General features: G+C 38.3%; 1 protein-coding gene across 1 annotated transcript in view; it reads left to right on the forward strand.

The window, feature by feature from the left end:
• Positions 1-26,561, forward strand: part of PCYT1B (phosphate cytidylyltransferase 1B, choline) — a 120,239-nt gene that overhangs the window by 38,252 nt on the left and 55,426 nt on the right. The window lies entirely within an intron of this gene.

Raw genomic sequence — 26,561 nt, forward strand, 5'->3', positions numbered from 1 at the left:
ATGTGCTTCCTAAAAAGGACCGCTTTCGGACTTCCATCATTAAAACCTCACATGGTTAATACTCCCAATTCAGCCTATGCTGGGGCACTTGTTTGCTGCCTGAAATTTAAAATGACATTTGAAAAACCATAGGGGAAGTTACATCATGAGATTATAAACCATTGATTCCCAGAGAAAATGAGAGACTAATAATACCACCAAGGATAATTGCTTCATGTTTTCTATTCATGCCTTTCTTCTTGTGTTTGAGGCACGATCCAATTTCTGTTTCTGAAATTTCCTAGAAGGTTAGGAGAAAAGCAATATTATTCTGATTTCAGATCTTGGAGACCTGAGGGGACTCAGGATGATTAATGGTAAGCAAGGTTATTGTCTATTTCCTTGGTGTGACCCACAGCCCTTAAGACAATGTTTTGCTAATGGCAGTGGCTTACAACGATCCCAGTTAGTTGAATTTATGCACTGTGTGTTAAAGAAATGGAGATTTATATACCCAGGTACTCTTGGCTTACAATGAAGGAACTGACATAAGCTTGTGGAGAGAGAAGGGTGGTTAGACATAGATTGAAATTTTCTTCTCCCAGAAGGCCTGCAGATTTCAATTGGGTAAAAGGGAAAGCATCTGACCTTCAAGACCTGGGTCTCATCTCTGTAGCTTCTGGAAGCAGCCTTTCCTTTCACTGTAATCATTTTTCGTGGCATTACATGAACTAGACACCATCAACCCTTACACCTTTATTGCGAGGTAAAAAGGTGATGGTAAGAGACTACATATCTGTTTTTTAAAATATTTTGTTATCTTCCACAAGTTTAAAACTACTTTTTGGATAGTTAAGAGGAATCGCTCACAGATATCGCTGAGCGTGGTAACCATGTGGTTACTGAATGGAGCTCTTGCTAGAAGGAAGAGATGATAAGAGGCAATGGCTACTGGACAAATCATGCAGAGTGAGCCCAAGGCAGGCAGAGAACCCAGCCCTTGTTCATTTCCCTGTATTTTGAGTGGAAAATCATTTCTTGTATGAGCACTACGACCTGGAGTCCGGTCCTAAGCTGCTAGGGTTCTGGGGAGACCTCTGCAGTGGTTGGGCTTTGGTCATTTTGGCAACCCAAGTTTGGAGGTGGTTAGGTGTGGGTAACACTTAACAGGAACACTGCCCTGGCCCTGGGTTAGCACATCAAAAGTAAGGTGAAAGGAAATACATGACTTGCAGTACCTTCCTGTAAATTGGAGAAAGCAGTAAATTAATATCAGCAGCTCTTTAGGTCCTACAAAGACCTGTTGTCCTACTAGGCAACAGTGGTTTCACTGATTTACTGAATGATTCCTTCACTTAACAACTATTTATTGAGCTCCTACTATGTGCCAGACATTCTTCTATACACCGAGGACACAGCCATGATCAAAGCCGACTGTGTCCTCAGAGAATTAGGGTCTGAAGAGGAGGCAGACACTGTCCAGTAACAATACAGAGTAGTAAAGAAGAAATGTAAAATAGGTAAGAGGAAAGAGTGACTGGTGGGGCAAGGAGGGATGTTTCAGGTGTGGAGGTCAGGGGAGGGCCCTCCGAAGTGTTGACAATTGTGCAGAGACTTGAATGAAGTTAAGGGCACACAAAAGCCAGAGCACAGAACCTTCCTTGTGCAGCGATCTTTCCACCAGCCTAGATGAGAGTGTTGGGACAAGTGGAGAAAACATGGTAGCTACAACTAGATGGGTTCTTTTATTGACTTGGTCTGTCTTAAAGGAGACTTTCCATAAAAGCACAGGTGACGTAGTACTCAAAAATAAATATGGACAGGAGTTCAGAGCCAAGAATTAAAGCAGAAGGGAAGGAGAAGAACTCCTACAAGAAACCCTAAACTTCTTCGCAGCCATGGCAGAAGGAGCCACAGTCATCCCATAGCTGTCAGATGCTAGAGCCGATACTGCTCCCTGATCAAGTACCAGCTCTTGCTGCCCTGAGTTCTGAGATGTTTCAGAGGGTTGTTGCCTAAGCAGCATTGAGTAATGCAGTAACGATGTCCTCTCTAGCAGTTTTGCTAAGAAACATAGTTACCCTCTCAGTGGCTATTACACGGATTCTCCGTGGAAGCCAAGGGCATGTTAAACTACTAAGACAACCATGGAGACCATATCTTTTGGTAGATGACAGGGACTAGAGTATGGATGGGAAATGAATCAGTAATACACAAAGCTATAAAAATGTGGTGGTAACCTTATGGGGACGGTGACAGAGTGAAAACCTGCAGGGAACATAAACAATAAGTAATTTCAGTGTGTTATTTTCTCCAATGATTTATTCTATTTAAAAAAATTGGCAATACTATGAAATATTTTTAACCATCCTATTAATAAAATTCAGTGTAAGCCTGAATTTCATGTGCCTCCACTAATTTAATTCTGTTTGATTCCTAGTCTGTTAAACAGAATCTCCAACCTCCTGTGTATAGGCAAATTTCTACAGGGGCATGGTATTGGAGTGCAGGTCCCACGAGTGGCATGGCTGTGGCAAATACCTTTTGGTAAAATTGTGCATAAGACAAAGAACAATCTTCCTTCAATATATATAGTAGCTGCTTTCCTCTAAAATTCAGCATTTATTACAGCTCTTCCAGAAATACTTTGCAATTATATGTAAAACAAAGTTAGGGGCTAGGTTCAAATAATTTAAAATAATTCTGCAGAGACATGCAGAAATCTTTTTTTAAAAAATAAATTTATTTATTTATTGGCTGTGTTGGGTCTTCGTTGCTGAGCATGGGCTTTCGCTAGTTGCGGTGAGCGGGGGTGCTCTTCATTGTGGTGCGCGGGCTTCTCATTGCTGTGGTTCCTCTTTGTTGCAGAGAACAGGCTCTAGGTGCACGGGCTTCAGTAGTTGTGGCACTTGGGCTCAGTAGTTGTGGCTCGCGGACTCTAGAGCACAGGCTCAGTAGTTGTGGCGCATGGGCTTAGTTGCTCCATGGCATGTGGGATCCTCCCAGACCAGGGATCAAACCCATGTCCCCTGCATTGGGAGGTAGATTCTTTTTTTTTTTTCCCCCGCTTGGTTATTGGTTATATTTTACTCAACTAAAGAAAGTCTTCAAATCAGAGTCTACGGCCATAAACTGCATAGGGGTGGCCACAAAAAATATCTCATTGGCAGGCAGATTCTTAACCACTGAGACATGCAGATATCTTATGGGATGTTGGATAATTCTCATGTGGGGCTGCCCCACACATAGGAAGATGTTTAGCATTGTTGGCACCCTGCCCACTAAAGGCCAATCACTGCCTCCAATCATTGTGACAACTAAAGATGCCCCACAAATTTCAAAAAATGCTTCCTAGGGAATGGTGAAGGCTTTGTTGAAAACCACTGTCTCAGGCTAAGAGTCTTCACTCTTTGTTTTCCGCAATCCCCCAAAGGATTTTGAAACACTCTATACCTTCTTACAAATTTTTAAGTTGACATCTAAAATTTTCCATCTTAAGTTTAAATAGTTGTAAAAGATGTAATTTCTGGAATATTGTAAATATTAACATTTTCCAAAATGAATAAACTTTATTTTTAAGGGAAGCTTTGCATTCACAGCAAAATTGAGCAGAGAGTACAAGGTTCCCATTTGCGCACTCACGCACAGCCTCCCCATTATCAACGTCCCCCACCAGAGTGATACATTTTTTACAGTCCAGGAACCTACACTAACACATGATGATCACCTAAAGTCCATAGTTTAATACATTAGAGTTCACTCTTGCTATTTTACATTCTTTGGGTTTGGACACATATCCACCATTGTGGTATTGTACAGAACAGTTGCAGTGCCTTAAAAATCCTCTTTGCTCTGTCTATTCATCTATCCCCCACCCAACCCCTGGCAACCACTGATCTTATTTTTGGCTGTACTGGGTCTTTGTTACTGCACATGGGCTTTCTCTAGTTGCGGCAAGCAGGGGTACTCTTTGCTGCAGTGCGTGGGCTTCTCATTGCAGTGGCTTCTCTTGTTGCAGAGCATGGGCTCTAGGCACGTGGGCTTCAGTAGTTGCAGCACATGGGCTCAATAGTTGTGGCTCGTGGGCTCTAGACCACAGGGTTAGTAGTGGTGGCACACAGACTTAGTTGCTCTGCCACACGTGGGATCTTCCCAGACCAGGGATTGAACCTGTGTCCCCTGCATCGGGAAGCGGATTCTTAACCACTGCGCCACCAGAGAAGTCCCGTTAATTTTCTCATTGTTGAGTTTTAAGAGTTCTTTGTATAGTTTGGATAATAGTCCTTATCAGTTGTGTCTTTTTCAAATATTTTCTCTCAGTCTGTGGTTTGTCTTCTCATTCCATTGACATTGCCTTTTGCAGAACAGAAATTTTTAATTTTAATGAAGTCCAGTTTATCAATTGTGTCTTTGATGGTTTGTGCCTTTGGCATTGTATCTAAAAAGTCATTATCATACCGGTATAAGGTCATCTAGGTTTTCTCATATATTATCTTCAAGTTTTATTCTTTTGTGTTCTACATTTTGATTTTTATCCATTTTGAGTTTTTTGTGAAGAGTATAATATCTGTGTTTAGATTCCTTTTTTTTTGCATGTGGATGTCCAGTTATTATAGCACCATTTGTTGAAAGACTTTCTCCGTTGTATTACTTTTGCTCCTTGTCGAAGATCAATTGACTTTATTAATGTGGGTCTATCTCTGGGCTCTGTATTTCATTCCATTGATCTGTTTGTCCATTTTTTCACCAATACCACACCTTCTTGACTATTGTAGCTTTATGTTAAGTATTAAAGTTGAGTAGTGCCAGTCTTCCAGCTTTGTTCTTTTCCTCCAATACTGATTTGGCTATTCTGGGTCTTTTGCCTCTCCAAATAAACTTTACTATCAGTTTATCATTAGCCTCAGAATAACTTGCTGGTATTTTGGTTGGGATTGCATTGAATCTATAGATCAAGTTGGGAAGAAGTGACATCTTGACAGTATTGAGTCTTCCTATCCATGAACATGAAATATATTTCCATTTATTTTGTTCTTTGATATCTTTTATCAGGGTTTTATAGTTTTTCTCATATAGGTCTTGTACACATTTTGCTAGATTTATACCTAAGTATTTTATTTGTTGGCGTGTGCTAATATAAACAGTAATATGTTTTTAATTTCAAAGTCCACTTGTTCATTGCTGGCATATAGGAAAGTGATTGACTTTTGTATATGTATCCTGCAATCTTGCTATAATTGCTTATTAGTTCTAGGAGGTTTTCTGTCAATTCTTTAAAATTTTCTACATAGATGATCATGTCATCTGTGAAGAAAAACAGTTTTATTTCTTCCTCCCCAATCTGTATACATTTTATTTCCTTTTCTTATCTTACTGCATTAGCTAGGACTTCCAGTACAATGTTGAAAAGCCATGGTGAGGACTTCCTAGGTGGCACAGTGGTTAAGAATCCACCTGCCAATGCAGGGGACACGGGTTCGATCGCTGCTCCAGGAAGATCCCACATGTTGAGGAGCGACTAAGCCCATGTGCCACAACAATTGAGCCTGTGCTTTAGAGCCCGTGAGCCACAACTATTGAGCCCATGTGCTGCAACTACTGAAGCCCACGTGCCTAAAGCCTGTGCTCCACAACAAGGGAAGCCACAGCAATGAGGAAGCCCATTCACCACAACGAAGCGTAGCCCCCACTCACCGCAACTAAAGAAAGCCCACGCACAGCAAAAAAAAGACCCAACACGGCCAATAAAATAAATAAATAAATAAGTTAAAAAAGAAAAAAAGAAAGAAAAGCCATGATGAGAGGGGACATCCTTGCCTTATTCCTGATCTTAGTGGGAAAACTTCAGTTTTCTCCCCATTGAGTATGATGTTAGCTGTAGGGTCTGTAGATAGTCTTCATGAAGTTGAGGAAGTTGCCCTGTATTTCTAGTTTGCTGAGAGTTTTTGTCATGAATAGGTATTGGATTTCATCAAATGCTTTTTCTACATCTGTTAATATGATCATGTGATTTTTCTTCTTTTTCCTGTTGATGTGAAGGATTACATTGATTTATTCTGTTTTATTTATTTTTTTATTTTTAAAATTGAAGTATAGTTGATGTATAGTATTATATGCTATAGGTGTACAATATAGTGATTCACAATTTTTAAAGGTTATACTCCATTTATTCTTATAAAATATTGGCTCTGTTCCCTGTGCTGTAAATATATCCTCATAGCTTATTTATTTTATACATAATAGTTTGTATCACTTAATCCCCTACCCCTTACTTGTCCCTCCCTCCTTCCGTCTCTCTGCTGGTAACCACTAGTTTGTTTTCTATATTGGTGAGTCTGCTTGCTTACCTGGGATAAATCTCACTTGGTTATGGTGTATAATTATTTTTATACATTGTTGGATTTGAGTTGTTAATATTTTGTTAAAGAGTTTTGTATCTATGTTAATGAGAGATAATGGTCTCTAGTTTTCCTTTCTTATAAGGTGTTTGTTTGGTTTTGGTATTAGGGTGATGCTGGCCTCATAGAATCAGTTAGGAGGCATTCCCTCTGCTTCTATCTTCTGGAAGAGATTGTAGAGAATTGGTATAGTTTCTTCCTTAAATGTTTGGTGGGATTCACCAGTGAACCTATCTGGGCCTGGCGCTTTCTGTTTTGAAAGGTTATTAAATACTATTGGATTTCTTTAATAGATAGAGGCCTATTCAAATTGTCTCTTTCTTCCAGTGTGAATTGTGTCTTTCAAGAAATTGGTCACTTTCACCTATGTTGTCACATTTGTGGGCATAGAGTTGCTCTAAATATTCCTTCCTTTTTGTGTCCATGAGATCTGTAGTAATGTCCTATTTTTCATTTCTAATATTAGTCATTTGTATCACTCTCTTTTCGTCTTTGTTAGCTTGGCTAGAACCTTATCAGTTTTATTGATCTTTTCAAAGAACCAGCTTTTGTTCTGTTGACTTTGTTTATTCCTGTTTTCAGCTTCATTGATTTCTGCTCTGATTTTTATTATTTATTTTCTTTTGCTTACTTTGGGTTGAATTTGCTCTTCTTTTTCTAGTTTCCTAAGATGGAAGCTTAGGTTATTGATTTTAGATCTTTCTTCTTTTCTAATATATATATTCAATGCCATAAATTTCCTTCTAAACACTTTTCACTGCATCCCACAAATTTTGGTAAGTTGTGTTTTCATTTTCATTTAGTTCAAAATAGTAAAAAATATTTCTTGATTTATTCTTTGAACCATGTGTTATTTAGAAGTGTGCTGTTTAATCTCCAATTATTTGGGGATTTTCCAGCTATTTTTCTGTTGTTGATTCCTAGTTTAATTCCACTGTGGTCTGAGACCAGACATTATATGATTCCTGTTCTTTTAATTTGCTAAGGTGTGTTTAATGACCCAGAATGTGGTCTATCTTGGTGAATGCTCCATGTGAGCTTCAGAAGGATGTGTATTCTGCTGTGATTGGATGAAATAGTCTGTAGATATCAATTATGTCCAGTTGGTTGTTGGTGCTGTTGTGTGCATACACACATAATTAAATATATTGTTGCTGTTATTATTTTGAACATACTGTTATCTGTTAGATCAATTAAGAAGAATAAGAGTTTTTGTTTTATCTTCACTTATTCTCTGATGCTCTTCCTTTTTAAAATGTAGATCTGAACTTCTGACCTATATAATTTTCCTTCTTTCTGAAGAACTTTTAAAAACAGTTCTTGCAAGGCAGGTCTACTGGAAACAATTTCCTTAATTTTTGTTTCTCTGAGGAAGTCTTTATTTCTCCTTTCCTTTTTTTAAGGACTTTTATTGAGATATAATTGACATACAATAAACTGCATATATTTAAAGGGTATAATTTGATATTTTTTCTTATTAGTAAGGTATATATGACAATCACAACCTCCCAATTCATCCCATCCCAACCCCTCCTCCCTCTTTCTCCCCTTGGTGTCCATTTGTTTGTTCTCTACCTCTATTTCTGCCTTGCAGACTGGTTCATCTGAACCATTTTTCTAGATTCTGCATATATGCGTTAATACACAATATTTGTTTTTCTCTTTCTGACTTACTTCTCTCTGTATGACAGTCTCTAGGTTCATCCATATCTCTACAAATGTCCCAATTTCATTCCTTTTAATGGCCGAGTAATATTCCATTGTAAATATGTGCCACATCTACTTTACCCATTTATCTGTTGATGGACATTTACGTTGCTTCCATGACTTGGCTATTGTAAATAGTGCTGCAGTGAACACTGAGGTGCATGTGTCTTTTTTTTTTAAGAACTTTTATTGAGATACAATTGACATAATAAACTGCATATATTTAAAGTGTACAATTTGGTATTTTTTTTTCTTATTAGTAATGTATATATGACAATCCCAACCTCCCAATTCATCCCACCCCAGCCGCCCCCGCTTTCCCCACTTGGTGTCCATATGTTTGTTCTCTACATCTGGGTCTCTATTTCTGCCTTGCAAACCAGTTGATTTGTACCATTTTTCTATATTCCGCATATATGTGTTAATATACGATATTTGTTTTTCTCTGACTCACTTCATTCTGTATGACGGTCTCTAGGTCCATCCATGTCTCTACAAATGTCCCAATTTCATTCCTTTTTACGGCTAATATTCCATTGTATATTTGTACCACATCTTTTTTATCCATTCCTCTGTTGATGGACATTTAGGTTGCTTCTGTGTCCTGGCTATTGTAAATAGTGCTGCAATGAACATTGGGGTGCATGTGTCTTTTTGAATTATGATGTTCTCTGGGTATATGCCCAGTAGTGGGATTGCTGGGTCATAGGGTAATTCCATTCTTAGTTTTTTAAGGAACCTCCATAGTGTTTTCCATAGTGGCTGTACCAATTTACATTCCCACCAACAATGCAAGAGGGTTCCCTTTTCTCCACACCCTCTCCATCATTTATTGTTTGTAGATTTTTGATGACGCCCATTCTAACTGGTGTGAGGTGATACCTCTCTCCTTTCCTTTTAAAGGAAGATTTTGCAGGCTACAGAATTGTAGGTTGGTGGGGTTTTGCTCTCAACTCTATAAATATTTCACTTCACTCACTTTTTATAAATTTATTTATTTTATTTTTGGCTGTGTTGGGTCTTTGTTGCTGTGTGCGGGCTTTCTCTAGTTGTGGTGAACAGTGGCTACTCTTTGTCGTGGTGCATGGGCTTCTCATTGTGGTGGCTTCTCTTGTTGCAGAGCATGGTCTCCAGGCATGCAGGCTTCAGTAGTTGTGTCTCGTGGGCTCTAGAGTACAGGTTCAATAGTTGTGGTGCACGGGCTTTGTTGCTCTGCAGCATGTGGGATCTTCCCAGACCAGGGATCAAACTCATGTCCCCTGCATTGGTAGGCAAATTCTTAACCACTGCACCACCACAGAAGCCCTCACTCACTTTTTTAAAAAAAATTTTATGTTGCAGTATAGTTGATTAACAATGTTGTGTTAGTTTCAGGTGTATAGCAAAGTGATGTAGTTATACATATATATGTATCTATTCTTTTTCAAATTCTTTTCCCATTTAGGTTATTACAGAATATTGAGCAGCATTCTTTGTGCTATAGTAGGTACTTGTTGGCTATCTATTTTAAATATAGCAGTGTGTCCATGTCCAAAAGTCTCAGTCTATCCCTCCCCTCTGCCATTCCCCACTGGTAACCATAAGTTCATTCTCTAAGTCTGTGAGTCTGTTTCTGTTTTGTAAATAACTTCATTTGTATCATTTTTTAAGTTTCCACATATAAGTGATATCATATGATATTTGTCTTTCTCTGTCTGACTTACTTCACTTATTATGATAATCTCCAAGTCCATCCATATTGCTGCAAATGACATTAATTCATTCTTTTTAATGGCTAATATTCCATTGTATATATGTACCACATCTTCTTTATCCATTCATCCGTCAATGGACATTTAAGTTGTTTCTGCAATGAACATTGGAGTGCATGTATCCTTTCAAACCATGTCTTTCTCTGGATATATGCCCAGGAGCGGGATTGCTGGATCATATGGTAGCTCTATTTTTAGTTTCTTAAGGAACTTCCATACTGTTCTCCATAGTGGCTGTACTAATTTACATTCCCACCAACAGTGTAGGAAGGTTCCCTTTTCTCCACACTCTCTACAGCATTTGTTATTTGTATATTTAAAAAAAATAAGTTTATTTACTTTTTTTTTATTGTCTGCATTGGGTCTTTGTTGCTGCGCGTGGGCTTTCTGTAGTTGTGGAGAATGGGGGCTACTCTTCATTGCGGTGTGCGGGCTTCTCACTGCGGGGGCTTCTCATTGCAGTGGCTTCTCTTGTTGTGGCACATGGGCTTCAGTAGTTGTGGCATGCAGGCTCATTAGTTGTGGCTTGTGAGCTCTAGAGTGCAGGCTCAGTAGCTGTGGTGCACGGGCTTATTTGCTCCGAGGCATGTGGGATATTCCTGGACCAGAGATTGAACCCCTGTCCTCTGTGTTGACAGGCAGATTCTTAACCACTGTGCCACTGGGGAAGCCCTGTAGATTTTTTGATGATGGCCATTCTGACTCGTGTGAGGTGATATGTCATTATAGTTTTGATTTGCATTTCTCAAATAATTAGTGCTGTGGAGCATCTTTTCATGTGCCTTTTGGCCATCTGTATGTCTTCTTTGGAGAAATGTCTATTTAGATCTTCTGCACATTCTTTGATAGGGTTGTTTGTTTTTTTGATATTGAGCCATATGAGCTCTTTGTAAATTTTGGAGACTAATCCCTTGTCAGTTGCATTGTTTGCAAACATTTTCTCTCGTTCCTTTTTATTTTGTTTATGATTTCATTTGCTGTACAAAAGCTTTTGAGTTTCATTAGGTTCCATTTGTTTATTTTTGGTTTTATTTCTATTACTCTAGGAGATCAAAAAAGATACTGCTGAGACTTATGTCAAAGAGTGTTCTGCCTATGTTTTCCTCTAAGAGTTTTATAGTATCTGGTCTTACATTTAGGTCTTTAATCCATTTTGAGTCTATTTTTGTGTATGGTGTTAAAGGATGTTCTAATTTCATTTTTTTACATGTAGTTGTCCAGTTTTCCCACCACCATTTATTGAAGAGACTGTCTTTGCTCCATTGTATAATCTTGCCTCTTTGTTGTAGATTAATGGACCATAGGTGCATGGGTTTATTTTGGGGCTTTCTATCCTGTTCCATTGATCTATATTTCTGTTTTTGTGCCCATACATACTGTTTTGATGACTGTAGCTTTGTATTATAGTCTAAAGTCAGGGAGCCTGATTACCCCAGCTCCGTTTTTCTTTCTCAAGATTGCTTTGGCTATTCGGGGTCTTTTGTGTCTCCATACAAATTTTAAGATTTTTTTGTTTTAGTTCTGTGAAAAATGCCATGGGTAGTTTGATAGGGATTGCATTGAATCTGTAGATTGCCTTGGGTAGTATAGTCATTTTGACAATATTGATGCTTCTAATCCAAGAACATGGTATATCTTTCCATCTGTGTTATCTTCATTTTCTTTCAGCAGCATCTTACAGTTTTCAGAGTACAGGTCTTTTGTCTCCTTAGGTAGGTTTATTCCTAGATATTTTATTCTTTTTGATGCAATGGTGAATGGGATTGTTTATTTAATTTCTCTTTCTGACCTTTTGTTGTTAGTGTATAGAAATGCAACAGATTTCTGTGTATTAATTTTGTATCCTGCAGCTTTACCGAATTCATTGATGAGCTCTAGTAGTTTTCTGGTAGCATCTTTGTGATATTCTATGTAAAGTATCATGTCATCTGCAAACAGTGACAGTTTTTCTTTTCCAATTTGTATTCCTTTTATTTCTTCTTCTTCTCTGATTGCTGTGGCTTGGACTTTGAAAACTATGTTGAATAAAAGTGGCGAGAGTGGACATCCTTGTCTTATTCCTGATCTTAGAGGAAATGCTTTCAGCTTTTTACCATTGAGTATGATGTTAGTTGTAGGTTTGTCATATATGGGCTTTATTATGTTGAGGTAGGTTCCCACTATGCCCACTTTCTGGAGAGTTTTTATCATACATGGGTTTTGTATTTTGTCAAAAGCTTTTTCTATATCTATTGAGATGATCATGTGATTTTTATTCTTCAATTTGTTGATGTGGTGTATCACACTAATTGATTTGCAGATATTGAAAAATCCTTGCATCCCTGGGATAAATCCCATTTGATCATAATGTATGATCCTTTTAATGTATTGTTGGATTCTCTTTACTAGTATTTTGTTGAAGATTTTTGCATCTATCTTCATCAGTGATATTGGCCTGTAATTTTCTTGTTTTGTGGTATCTTTGTCTAGTTTTGGTATCAGGGTGATGGTGGCCTCATAGAATGAGTTTGGGTGTGTGCCTTCCTCTGCAATTTTTTGGAATAATTTCAGAAGGATAGGTGTTAACTCTTCTCTAAATGTTTTATAGATTTCACCTGTGAAGCCATCTGGTCCTGCACTTGTGTTTGTTGTTAGTTTTTTAATTACAGTTTCAGTTTCAGTACTTGTGATTGGTCTGCTCATATTTTCTGTTTCTTCCTGGTTCAGAGTTGGGAGAGTATACCTTTCTAAGAATTTGTCCATTTCTTCTAGGTCGACCATTTTATTGTCATATAGTTGCTTGTAGTAGTCTCTTATGATCCTTTGTATTTCTGTGGTGTCATTTGTAATTTCTCCTTTTTCATTTCTAATTTATTGATTTGAGTTCTCTCCTTTTTTCCCTTGATGAGTCTAGTTAAAGGTTCGTCAACTTTGTTTATCTTCTCATAGAACCACCTTTCAGTTTTATTGATCTTTGCTATTCTTTTCTTCACTTCTATTTCATTTATTTCTGCTCTGATCTTTATGATTTTTTCCCTTATACTATCTTTGGGTTTTATTTGTGATTTTTCTTGTTTCCTGAGGTAGGACTGTATTGCTATAAACTTCCCTCTTAGAACTGCTTTTGCTGCATCCCATAAGGTTTGGATCATTGTGCTCTCAATTTTCATTTGTCTCTAGGTATTTTTTATTTCCTTTTTGATTTCTTCAGTGAGCCATTGGTTGTTTAGTAGCATATTGTTTAGCCTCCACATGTTTGTGTTTCTTAGTTTCTTCTTGTAGTTTATTTCTCATCTCATACCATTGTGGTTGGAAAAGATGCTTGATATAATTTCAGTTTTCTTAATTTTATCAAGGCTCACTTTGTGGCCCTGCATGTAATCAGTCTTGGAGAATGTTTCATGTGCATTTGAGAAGAATGTGTATTCTGCTGCTTTTGAATGGAATGCCCAATAAGTATCAATTAAGTTCATCTTGTCCAGTGTGTCATTTAAGGCCTGTGTTTCCTTATTGATTTTTTTCTGTCTGGATGATCTGTCCATTGGTGTAAGTGGGGTGTTAAAGTCCTCTACTATTGTTGTGTTACTGTCGATTTCTGCTTTTATGGCTCTTAGCGTTTGCCTTATGTATTGAGGTGCTCCTGTGTTGGGTTCATAGATATTTACAATTGTTATACGTTCTTCTTGGATTGATCCTTTGATCATTATGTAGCGTCCTTCCTTATCTCTTACAAAAGTCTTTATTTTAAAGTCTATTTTGTCTGAGATGAGTATTGCTACTCCAGCACTCTTGTGATTTCCATTTGCATGGAATACCTTTTGCCATCCCCTCACTTTTGGTCTGTATGTGTCCCTAGATCTGAAGTGGGGCTCTTGTAGACAGCATATATATGAGTCTTGTTTTTTTATCCATTCAGTCATTCTTTGTTGGAGCATTTAATCTGTTTTTGTTTAAGATAATTATTGATATGTATATTCGTATTGCCATTTTGTTAATTGCTTTGAGTTTGTTTTTGTAGGACTTTTTTCTTCCCTTCCTGTTTTGTTCCCTTCTCTTGTGATTTGATTACTAACTTTAGAGTTGTGTTTGGATTCCTTTTTCTTCTTTGTGTGTTTAAGTATTGTAGATTTTAGGTTTACAGTTACCATGAGGTTTTTGATAGATCAGTCTATATATAAACAGGATTGTTTTAAGTTGCTGGTCTTTTAATTTCAAATGCATTTCCAATCTCCTGCATTTGTACTCTCCTCTTCTTGCAGTTGCTGGTTTTGATATCATATTTGTGTGTGCATGATTTCCTACCTTTACTGTACATTTGCCTTTACCAGTGAGCTTTTCCATTCATAATTTTCTGGTTTCTAGTTGTGGCCTTTTCTTTTCTGCTTAGAGAAGTTCCTTTAGCATTTGTTTCAAAGCTGGTCTGGTGGTGCTGAATTCTCTTAGCTTTTGCTTGTATGTAAAGCTTTTGATTTCTCTGTTGAATCTGCATGAGAGCCTTGCTGGGTAGAGTATTCCTGGTTGTAGGTTCTTCCCTTTCATCACTTTATATTTATCACAATATATTGTGCTGCTCCCTTCTGGCCTGCAGAGTTTCTGCTGAGAAATCAGCTGATAACCTTATGGGAGTTCTCTTGTATGTTATTTGTTGCTTTTCCTCACTTCACTCACTTCTTGCTTGCATCATTTTTGTGGAGATGTCCAATGTAATTTTTATCCTCACTCCTCTATAGGTAAGGTGTTTATGTTATTGTTGTTGCTATTGTTTTGGCCATGTGACATGTGGGATCTTAGTTCCCTGACCAGGGATTGAACCCATGCCCCCTGCAGTGGAAGCACAGAGTCATAAGCACTGGACTGCCAGGGAATTCCTTTTTTTTTTTTAAACCTCTGGCTTCTTTTGAATGATTGAGATGAAATTGTAGATGAATATTTTTTGGATGAATATATTACTGCTAGAATGAGATGGTTTAACATTGATTTTATTCCTCTTTTTCTTTGTTACAGATGTCAGTGCTAAAATATTTGGTTCACAACAATATTTAGATGGAAATGGAAGAAGTTTGTTATAGTGATGCCACTCAATCTTTGAACTCATAAGTTATTTGTCATATATCACAAAAATAATTTATTATTTTCATCAAAATAATTTTAATGGTTGTCAAGTGATAATTTGTTAAGCTCCTGTTTCCAATTTGTTGTTAGGCAATGGATTAGAAATGATGTGACCTGCAAAAAGATTTGTTTCCAAGCTATTAGAATGATTTGCTTTCTCCCTTTCTGGGAAGTATAACACAAAGTCTTTAACAAGACTTATCAAATGACTCTTAATTATAACTCTTGCTCTTTTACTTGAAAGCAGCCTATTCAACAAGATATACTCAGAAAGGGTTGAGGAAATAGAAATATTGGTAATTTCATTATACCATTGCCAATCCAATAATTTCTGATAAAATGCATTTATCATTTGCTTAAAAACTTAAGAAAAAAATACCCCTTAGGGCTGCAGTTTTAGCAAATTTAGTAAATTTGCAGAAAACACAATCTCACCTAATTGGCAAAGCCAGGTCTCATTGTCAAACCTACTAAAACCCTAGAAACTAAGAAAAAGTCTTTCCAGTTCAGATGTATTAATATATTTCAAGAAGCTTTTTAAAAACCACTGAGAGGCTCTGTCACAGTGGTGGCGGCAGTTGCAGAGGCGACAAGGCTGGAGGCAGAGAACGAGGGATGGTGGGCCCACCATCGCTGAGGGTGGGGTCACAGCCAGCAGCAGCCTTCCTCCTGTGCCCTGTATGTCCCTCTGCTCCACTCCAGCACAGCAGCTCAGCAAGCCCAAGAATACCTCCCTCTGATGACAGCCCTTCCTCCAGGTCTGTCCACCCTTTGCAGCCTCCCTTGCCCACCCCGGGCCACCGCTGGAACTCACAGAAAAAACAGGAGAGAGAGAAGAAAGACGGCTGCGAAGTAGAAGGACATGAAATGCATCCCTCTCCACAGATGTGTCAGGAATACACCAAAAGACGCAATAATTGCCACAGAGAACCAGCTGAGCACCTGCAAACGACCTCAGACACCAGAAAGGACTGCAAAGATCCCGACATAACTGGGACAAGCAACCTCTGAAGTCTGGACTACTCCATCAGAAGTCAAGTAGCAGGCTCTGGGGAGGGAGCACTGAATCCAGGATGCTAGACTACTAGGGAGTCTTCAGACACAGGGAAGATTAACTGCAGAGAACTCTCACAGAGCCCTGTATCAGAGTCTAAGACTTGGCTTTGTCTCACTGTCTGCAACTGCCAGTGCTGGACACCTCACACCAAACTACAAACAAGATAGGAACACAGACCCACCCATCAGCACACAGACCCACCCATCAGCACACAGACTACCTAAAGCCATATTAACCTCACAGATACCCTAAAACACACTACCTGACACAGCCCTGCTCATCAGAGAGAAAAGACACAGAGCCACAAACACAGGAAAGCAGACACCAGACACCCCCACCAGGAAGCCTACTCAAGACACTGGACAAACCCCACCACAGGGGGCAGAGGGCAGAAACAAGGAATTACTACTAGGCAGCATAGGGAAAGGAGACAGCAAATCCTATAAATTAGACAAAATGAGAAAACAAAGAAATACCATGCAGGCAAAGGAGCAGGAAAGAAACCCACAAGACCAAATAAATAAAGAGGAAATAGGAAAATTGCCTGAAAAAGAATTCAGAGTAATGATAGTAAAGATGATCCAAAATCTCAATAACAAAATACAGAAAATACAAGAAAGAGTTAATAAGGACTCAGAAGAACTAAAGAGCAAACACATAGTAATGGACAACAAAAGAACCCAAATTAAAAATACTCTAGATGGTATAACCAGCAGAATAACTGAGGCAGAAGAACAAATAAGTGAGTTGGAAGATAGAATGGGGGAAATAACTGCCACAGAGCAGGAAAGAGAAAAAAGAATAAAAAGAAAGGAAGACAGTCTCAGAGACCTTGGTGACAACATCAAGCGCACCAACATTCAAATCATAGGCATCCCAGAAGAAGAAGAAAAACAGAAAGGGTCTGAGAAAATATCTGAAGAGGTTATAGTGGAAAACTTCCCCAACATGGGAAAGGAAATAATCAAGTCCAAGAAGCACAGAGAGTCCCAAATACAGAATAAACTCAAGGAGAAATACACCCAGGCACATATTAATCAAACTAATGACAATTAAACACAAAGAAAAAATATTAAAAGCAGCAAGAGAAAAGCAACAAATAACATACAAGGGAAAACCCATAAGGATAACAGCTGATCTTTCTGCAGAAACTCTGCAGGCCAGAAGGGAATGGCAGGATATACTGAAAGTCCTGAGAGAGAAAAACCTACAGCCAAGAATCCTCTACCCAGGAAGAATCTCATTCAGATTTGATGGAGAAATCAAAAGCTTTACAGACACGAAAAAGTTAGAGAATTCAGCACCACCAAACCATCCTTACAACAATTGCTAAAGGAACTTTTCTAAGCAGGAAACACAAGAGAAGGAAAAGACCTCCAAAAACAAACCCAAAACAATTAAGAAAATGGTAATAGGAACACACATGTCAGTAATCACCTTAAATGTAAATGGATTAAATGCTCCAACCAAAAGACACAGACTGACTGAATGCATACAAAAACAAGACCCTTCTATATGCTGCCTACAAGAAACCCACTTCAGAGCAAGGGACACATATAGACTGAAAGGAAAGGGATGGAAAAAGATATTCCATGCAAATGGAAGTCAAAAGAAAGCTGGAGTAGCAATACTCATATCAGACATATTAGACTTTATTTTGTTTTGTTTTGTTTTGTTTTTATTTATTATTTTTTGGGGTACACCAAGTTCAATCATCTGTTTTTATACACATATCCCCCATATTAGACTTTAAAGACTGTTGCAAGAGACAAGGAAGGACACAACATAGTGATCAAAGGATCCATCCAAGAAGAACATACAACAATTGTAAATATATATGCACCCAACATAGGAGCACCTCAATACATAAAGCAAATGCTAACAGCCATAAAAGGGGACATCGACCGTAACACAATAATAGTAGGAGACATTAACACCCCACTTACATCAGTGGACAGATCATCCAAACAGAAAATAAATAAGGACACACAAGCTTTAAGTGACACATTAGACCATCTCCACTTAATATTTATAGGACATTCCATCCAAAAACGACAGAATACACTTTCTTCTCAAGTGCACACGGAACATTTTCCAGGATAGATCACATCTTGTGGCACAAATCAAGCCTTGGTAAATTCAAGAAAATTGAAATCATATCAAGCATCTTCTCTGACCACAATGCCATGAGACTAGATATCAATTACAGGAAAAAAACTGTAAAAAGTACAAACACATGGAGGCTAAACAATATGCTATTAAACAACCTAGAAATCACCAAAGAAATCAAAGAGGGAATTAAAAAAATCTAGAAACAAATGACAATGAAAACATAACAACCCAAAACCTATGGGACGCAGCAAAAGCAGTTCTAAGAGGGAAGTTTATAGCAATACAGTCCTATGTCAAGAAACAAGAAAAATACCGAATAAACAACCTAACCTTACACCTAAAACAGAGAGAGAAGAACAAAGAAACCCCAAAGTGAACAGAATGAAAGAAATCATAAAGATCAGATCCGAAATAAATGAAAAAGAAAGGAAGGAAACAATAGCAAAGATCAATAAAACTAAAAGCTGGTTCTTTGAGAAAATAAACAAAATTGATAAACCATTAGCTAGACTCATTAGGAAAAAAAGGGAGAAGATACAAATCAACAGAAATAGAAATGAAAAAGGAGAAGTAACAATTGACATTGCAGAAATACAAATGATCGTGAGAGAATACTACAAGCAACTATATGCCAATGAATTGGATAACCTGCAAGAAATGGATAAATTCTTAGAAAAATACAATCTTCCAAGACTGAACCAAGAAGAAATAGAAAATATGAACAGACCAGTCACAAGTACGGAAATTGAGACTGTGATTAAAAATCTCCCAACAAACAAAAGCCCAGGGCCAGATGGATTCACGGGCGAATTCTATCAAACATTTGGAGAAGAGCTAACACCTATCCTTCTCAAACTCTTCCAAAATATTGCAGAAGGTGGAACACTCCCAAACTCATTCTACGAGGCCACCATCACCCTGATACCAAAACCAGGCAAAGATGTCACAAAAAAAGAAAATTACAGGCCAATATCATTGATGAACATAGAGGCAAAAATCCTCAACAAAATACTAGCTAACAGAATCCAACAGCACATTAAAAAGATCATACACCATGATCAAGTGGGGTTTATCCCGGGGATGCAAGGACTCTTCAATATACGCAAATCAATCAGTGTGATAATCATATCAACAAATTGAAGGATAAAAACCATATGATCCTCTCAATAGATGCAGAAAATGCTTTTGACAAAATTCAACATCAATGTATGATAAAAACTCTCCAGAAAATGGGCATAGAAGGAAATTACCTCAACATAATAAAAGCCATATATGAGAAACCAAAAGCCAACATCATTCTAAGTGGTGAAAATCTGAAAGCATTCCCTCTAAGAACAGGAACAAGACAAGGGTGCCCACTCTCTCCATTATTATTCAACATAGTTTTGGAAGTGTTAGCCACAGCAATCAGAGAAGATAATGAAATAAAAGGAATCCAAATTGGAAAAGAAGAAGTAAAATTGTCAGTCTTTGCAGATGACATGATATTATACAAAGAAAACCCTAAAGATGCTACCAGAACACTGCTAGCACTAATCTAATTCAGTAAAGTAGCACGATACAAAATTAATGCGCAGAAATCTTTTGCATTCCTATACATGAACAATGAAAAAGCAGAAAGAGAAATTAAGGAAACTCTCCCATTTCCCATTGCAACAAAAAGAATAAAATATCTAGGAATGAACCTGCCTAAGGAGGCAAAAGATCTGTATGCAGAAAACTTTAAGACATTGATGAAAGAAATCAAAGATGATACAAACAGATGGACAGACATACCATGTTCTTGGCTTGGAAGAATCAACATTGTGAAAATGACTATGCTACCCAAAGCAATTTACAGATTCAACGCAATCCCTATCAAATTACCAATGGCATTTTTCACAGAACTAGAGCAAGAAGTCTTACGATTTCTATGGAAATGCAAAATACCCCGAATAGCCAAAGCAATCTTGAGAAGGAAAGATGGAGTTGGTGGAATTAGGCTTCTTGACTTCAAACTATACTACAAGGCCACAGTGATCAAGACAGTATGGTACTGTCACAAAAAGAGAAAGGAAGATCAATAGAACAGAATAGAGAACTCAGAGGTAAACTCAAGCACATATGGGCACCTTATCTTTGACAAAGGAGGCAAGAATATGCAATGGAAAAAAGACAGCCTCTTCAATGAGTGGTGCTGGGAAAAGTGGACAGCTACATGTAAAAGAATGACCTTAGAACACTTCCTAACACCATACACAAAAATAAACTCAAAATGGATTCAAGACCTAAATGTAAGGCCAGACACTATAAGACTCCTAGAGGAAAACATAGGCAGAACACTCTATGACATCCATCAAAGCAAGATCCTTTTTGACCTGCCTCCTAGAATAATGGAAATAAAATCAAGAATAAACAAATGGGACCTAGTGAGACTTAAAAGCTTTTGCACAGCAAAAGAAACCATAAACAAGAGAAGAAGGCAACCCTCAGAATGGGAGACAATACTTCCCAACGAAGCAATGGACAAAGGATTAATCTCCAAAATATACAAGCAGCTCATGCAGCTTAATACCAAAAAAGCAAATAACCCAATCCACAAATGGGCGGAAGACCTAAATAGACATTTCTCCAAAGAAGACATACAGATGGCCAACAAACACATGCAAAGATGCTCCACATCACTAATCATTAGAGAAATGCAAGTCAAAGCCACAATGAGGTATCACCTCACACCAGTCAGAATGGCCATCATGAAACAATGTAGAAACAATAGATGTTGGAGAGGGTGTGGAGAAAAGGGAACTCTCCTGCACTGTTGGTGGGAATGTAAGTTGGTACAGCCACTATGGAAAACAGTTTGGAGGTTCCTTAAAAAACTACAAATAGAACTACCATATGATCCAGAAATCCCACTCCTGGGCATATACCCAGAGAAAACCACAATCCAAAAAGAAACATGTACCACAGTGTTCATTGCAGCACTATTTACAATAGCCAGGAGATGGAAGCAATCTAAATGCCCATCCACATTTGAACGGATAAAGAAGATGTGGCATAGATATACAATGGAATCTTACTCAACCATAAAAAGGAATGCAGTGGAGCTACATGTAATGAGGTGGATAGACCTAGAGTCTGTCATACAGAGTGAAGTAAGTCAGAAAGAAAAAAACAAATACTGTATGCTAACTCATATATACGGAATCTAAAAAAAAATAAAAAGGTACTGATGAACTCAGTGACAGGGCAAGAATAAGGATGCAGATTCAGAGAATGCACTGGAGGACACAGGGTTGGGGGCACGGGGGGCAAAGGGGAAGCTGGGACGAAGTGAGAGAGTAGCATAGACATATATACACTACCAACTGTAAAATAGATAGCTAGTGGGAAGTTGCTGTATAACAAAGGGAGAGCAACTCGATGATGGGGGATGCCTTAGAGGGCCATGACTGGGAGAGTGGGAGGGAGTTGCGGGAGGGAGGGGATATGGGGATATATGTATAAATATAGCTGATTCACTTTGGTGTACCTCAAAAGCTGGTACAAGAGTGTAAAGCAATTATATTCCAATAAAGAGCTTAAAAAAAAACCCACTGAGAAAAAAATTATCGAATCCATTGTATATAAAAGTCAGTTAAGATTAAAATGATGTAGATATAACAAGTTATAAAGAAGATAGAAACAAAAATAAATCAATATCCTTAACTTATAGTAATACCATATAATTTATACATAAAATTATATGATATTTATGAGAAAAGGAGTATGATTTCCAAAAAGACATGTTCCTTCTCTAAATATTGGTATATGTGTGTGTTAAACTCTGGTGTTTGGCTTTGGGGAATAATTAAATAAAATCAAATATAAAAATCAGAAATAACTATAACTATACTTTTCCTATGTACTTGAGGATAGAAAAAGGGTATATACTACCCAAAACTAATTTGGCATATATATTTTATTTTTTGTTATGAGAAAGTAGGAAATAATAAACATTTAGAAGATGAAATGGGAGGAGTATCTGTAAATGGAATAAATATGATGTGAGTTGATACGATACTTAAACTTCCTTTTTAAATAATATATATGAAATCTGAGAAAAAAAAGCATGTAAATATTTTATCCGTGTCTTTATTCCAGTGTACTTTGAAACATTTGATAATTCCTGGAAAATATTCCAGTTGTATTTCTAAGAGGCAGCAGTACCAGCCTATACAGCTTTGACTTACTGAAGTGATTTTGAAGTGAATAGCCGAAAAAATGCTTACACCTTAACTACAAGAGAAAAGGCATTTTTAGGATTCAATATAAACATTGAGAATAGCTGGAAAAATGCTTACCCTTAACTATGTGAAAAAGCAATTGTTACCATTCAATATTTCTTTCCACTGCTGCTTTTGCTTTGAATTTGTGGGCATTATCCCTCAAGATCCTTGCATCCTTTGGTAATAGTTGGGAGAAGGAAGAGGCAAAGTTGTTCGGTAAAAATTTGCATCATTTCCCACTCTACCATATTTAGTTTCTACCATTCAACTTCACCTGCAACAAAAAAGTGTAGACAGGAAGCTTTTATAGGTTCATGGTGCTTTGGTTAGTCATTAAATGAGGTTTCAGTTTGGTTTGGCCTCAGGATTTAATTCCCTGCCCCTAGCAATGCAGCATAGGAAGGTTTGGATGATGCCTTTCTTGTAAGGTTGGTTTTGGACACAGAGCCTTTCTTGGGCCCATTAATTTTAGGAAGGGGTACCCTTGGAAGTCGAGGATCTGGAAGTTGATTCCTTTAAAACTACCAGTGCTTGGATACCTCTTGAAAAGCCTTTGCGTATCCCCAAGGGTATGTGTACCCTAGTTTGAAGACTACCTTAGACTATCTTTCCTGAGTTTGACAAAGCAACTTAATGGCAGAAAATTCTATAGGGAGGAAAGTTAGGGAGTGCTTTAAAATAGGTATTCTTTGTTGTTGGTTGAAAGGCTAACTCTAAATATTATGTGTATAGGTAGCAAATAAAATGGTTGCAATGAGTTGAAAGAACCTTCTATATTAATTGTGGGCCCCCTTACATCTGCGGGTAGGTTTGTTGTAGGAATTTCCGTGGGTGGAGCAAAGGCTTTGCTCATGAAACCACTCTGGCCGGGACAAGTGCACAGACAGGTACAGTTGAAATACTTAGTATTTGGCAGAAATAATTGATTCAAAGACCAGAAACTGTGATAACTAGAGGTACTACAGTCTACTTCCCAACCTTAGGCAGTAACAGATACCACAAACTACCATGATTTTTGCACTATGATTATAATACCTGCCGTTTTAATTTTTAAGCATGTAGTCAGTAATAATTTGAAAAAATTTTATGCAAGCTTCCTCTGTGGGCATTTTTTTTAGTGAATTGAAACTATTCAGTTGTAAAACCCATTTTTTCTCCATTTTCATTTAAAAGCTCATGTCATTTAAAAACAAGAAATTAAAATTTATTGAATAGATCAGAGACTTTTTCCCCCAGAAATTTTTTTTAAGGATATGAGTCACCACATACTCACTTCTGCCTCATAGGAGGGGAATAAAAAGATAACAACTGTAGAAATACTAGTCCCACTATAGTAGATGCAAATATTACTCTGTAAATGTGGGCTTATGCTCTATTGTGTCTTAATTGAAATTAAATATTCCTCTAAGACTCCATTTTGCCTAACTGGTAGGAGATGCAGTCTCAGTCCTTGCTGAGGGTCTCTTCGCCTCCCCAGAGTCAAACAAGAATCTAAAATGTTTACAGAAACAGGAGAAGGGCTTCCAATCTCCAGCCCAGCACCATTTTTTCACTGTCCTCAATAATGAGCCCACAGAATTGCTAGGAAGGAGCAAATCCACTGTTTGTATGGAAGGTGAGGCCCCGGTGCTCTGTGCCCAGGTGAACCCCAGTGTCCTCATCCCTCCCGAGGCTCTGCTGCTGGTGGGACCCCCTGACCTTTGACCTCTTCCTCCTTTGGAGGAATCTTCTGTCTGTCTTCTTCCTTACAGAATTCCCCCAAGGAGCTCTGGCTTTGGGATAACAGCAGCCAGAAAGACAGGCTGTCTCCCAACAGCTTGAACTTCACAGCTTCTGTGGGGGAGTTTGTACCGAGAAGCTGGGCACGTGCGTGGAGAGGGGGCAGGAAAAAGAGCCCAAAACACAAACGAATGAACATCTCCACAAATGGTCTCAGATCATGAATGCTATTAATAAGTGGCAGACATTTCTGAGCATGCCCCTCTACTTGCACAGATGATCAAATGTAATTCTCCCAACTGTGCCTTGTGTTAAAAGACGGACAACCGAGGCTTAAAGAGCAAGTAACTTTCCCAGTAATAAGTAGCAGACCTAGGATTCAAACCAAGTCTGTTGAGCTCGAAATTCATCCCTTATATTATATTTTCTCTCCTGCGGGGTATTAGTAACATTTCACTTTGAGCACAGTGAGCTGCCAATATAGGTCAGCTGCAGCAGGAGCTCCCAGACAGCTCAGTGGATGCATCCACGGAACGCCATTGTGCAGAGTTCTCCATCTGGCTGTCAGGGTGCATTTGCCAAGACTCGCGAACAACAGTGCTGCTTTGGGGGTAATTAATATTTAGACAATAACTGGGCAGCATGTTCAGCTGCTTCTTGAGGTCACTCCTGGGGTATGAAAACAAGACCCCGTGTTGGCATAAACAGGTTGTTTGTTTTCTTTGTGCTGTGTCAGGAGGCCATTATCTCGGTCATCTCGAAGTTACCCCAGATTGCTCAGGTGCAGTTCAAAAGGAGGGTAGGATATGGTTCAGCCTAGTTTTCTGTTGTTTAAAATAGAAAATTAATGCATCTGAAATCCATTTTTGCTTAATACAATTCTTGAGGTGGTATTTTAATAAAATCCTTTAGTCTTTTAAAAATGTAAAGTCTTTTAAGAACGTTTCAAACACTGTAGATCAGTTTTTAAATTGTATAGCTTGGCCCATAAATAATTCCTATTTATGGAGTCAAAAATCAATGCATTCCGGGAATCAATACATAAAAGTCAGTATAGCCCTAGTACCCACCCGCCCTCCCCAAGCTGGGCGTGATGGGTGATTCAAACACAGGCTGGGCTCTTTACTCAAGGTGTTCACAATATGCTTTAGGGGCTTTCAAATGGTGTGTGCCTCCGAATCATCCCTGAAGCGTGTCTAAAATAGAGCTGCCGGGGCCCCACTCCAGACCCGCTGTGTTAGTCCGTTCGGGCTGCTGTAACAAGATACCACAGACTGCGTAGCTCAAAGCAATAGAAGTCTATTTCTCAACATTCTGGAGGCTGAAGAGTCTGAGATCACTGTGCTAACATGGTCTTGTGGTGAGGGCCTGCTTACTGATTCATAGCTGGCACCTTCTCACTGTTTTTTACATGGTGAAAGGGGCTGGGGAGCTCTCTGGGGCCTCCTTTATAAGGCACTAATCCCATTTATGAGGCTTCCACACACATGACCTAAGCATCACCTAATATCATCATCTTTGGGAGTTAAGACTTCAGCATATGAATTTGGGGGGGACACATTCAGACGGTAGCACCCACTGAATCAAAACCTTGAGGAGTAGAGCCTGGGCATTTATAACAAGCTCCTTAGGTGATTCTAATACTTGTCAAGGTTTTTGAGCCTGCCATGAGGTTGATGGTGATTTGGTAATGTAAGACACTACAATGTTTTCTATGTTGTGTTGTATTCTATGTATGTGTATACCATCACAGGAAGTATATATAGGAGATATATAGATATACACATGTGTATTGAGAGACACACTAGTCTCTTTTTTTTTTTATTAATTTTTTAATTTTTTTTACAATAAACTGCATATATTTAGGGTGTACAATTTGGTATCCCAATCTCTCAATTCATTCCCCCCTCAACCCTCCCCACTTCCCCCACTTGGTGTCCATATGTTTGTTCTCTACATCTGGGTCTCTATTTCTGCCTTGGAAACTGGTTGATTTCTACCATTTTTCTATAGTCCACATATATGTGTTAATATACTATATTTGTTTTTCTCTTTCTGACTCACTTCACTCTGTATGACAGTCTCTAGGTCCATCCATGTCTCTACAAATGTCCCAGTTTCATTGCTTTCTACAGCTGAGTAATATTCCATAGTATGTATGTACCACATCTTCTTTATCCATTCATCTGTTGATGGACATTTAGGTTGCTTCCATGTCCTGGCTATTGTAAATAGTGCTGCAATGAACATTGGAGTGCATGTGTCTTTTTGAATGATGGTGTTCTCTGGGTATATGCCCAGGAGTGGGATTGCTGGGTCATATGGTAGCTCTATTTTTAGTTTTGCAAGGAACCTCCATACTGTTCTCCATAGTGGCTGTATCAATTTACATTCTCACCAACAGTGCAAGAGGGTTCCCTTTTCTCCACACCCTCTCTAGCATTTATTGCTTGTAGATTTTCTGATGATGCCCATTCTAACCGGTGTGAGGTGAGACCTC

Source organism: Hippopotamus amphibius, chromosome X, assembly GCF_030028045.1.
Source record: "Hippopotamus amphibius kiboko isolate mHipAmp2 chromosome X, mHipAmp2.hap2, whole genome shotgun sequence".
Lineage (NCBI taxonomy): Eukaryota > Metazoa > Chordata > Mammalia > Artiodactyla > Hippopotamidae > Hippopotamus > Hippopotamus amphibius.